Source organism: Corvus brachyrhynchos, unplaced genomic scaffold (assembly GCF_000691975.1).
Source record: "Corvus brachyrhynchos isolate BGI_N302 unplaced genomic scaffold, ASM69197v1 scaffold138, whole genome shotgun sequence".
Taxonomy (NCBI): Eukaryota; Metazoa; Chordata; class Aves; order Passeriformes; family Corvidae; genus Corvus; species Corvus brachyrhynchos.
This window is the reverse complement of record NW_008239554.1, coordinates 15003-15837: the sequence shown is the minus strand read 5'-3', so window position 1 is coordinate 15837 and position 835 is coordinate 15003.

The following is an 835-nucleotide window of genomic DNA, read 5'->3' as shown; positions in this document are numbered from 1 at the left end:
ACACGTGCTGCTGAAAAGGCCTTAACATTACTACCATCTCAGACTCCTACATCTCATTATACCAACGTTAAACAATTGCCAACTGAAAATATTATACAGTTTTATAAGCGTTTGCATGAAGCAATCTTTTCCCAGATCCCTAATCCTGACCTCCAACAAGCATTCCTACTCGAACTGCTCCAGGCAAATATGAATGAGGCTTGCAAGCAAGTGATACTGAGTCTTCCCTTGCGTCCACCCCCAACTGTTGAGACCATCCTCGAAGTTTGTTCAAAGAAGGTGCAGCTGAACACAACTGTTCCTTTTTTGAAAAAAGTGGGGATGGTGGGGGAGGTTGTGGAGAATGCTATGGGTACAGGGGAAACTCCATCTCAAGGTAACCTTGTGTGCTACCGTTGTCAGAAAAAGGGACATGTGGCTTGGAATTGCAGAGCAATTATAACTGCTGATAAAAACTCTTCAAAGACTGTTTCCCCAGGTCAACAGCAGGGAAACTAATGGCCCAACGCATCCTAATAGCTCAGCGTTTTGACATAAATAGAGCTGCAGACAAAGTAAAATGGACTCCTGGACTTAGGTCTAAGGTAACCTGTGATGTAGCACACCATTTCAACAACAAGAAACAGACTGTGATACCAATCACATTCCAAAATGTGGACCACATACCAGACTTTACATACCTTTTTGTTATTGGGGACACTCAGGAAACACCTGCTGGGATAGAGGTTACACCTGCACTCATGAAAGTGGATCAGAATGGGGGTTCTAGCCTAATGGTACACTGTATATGTCCACCATACTTTATGCCAAAGGGTCAAGTCATTGCACAGGCCAT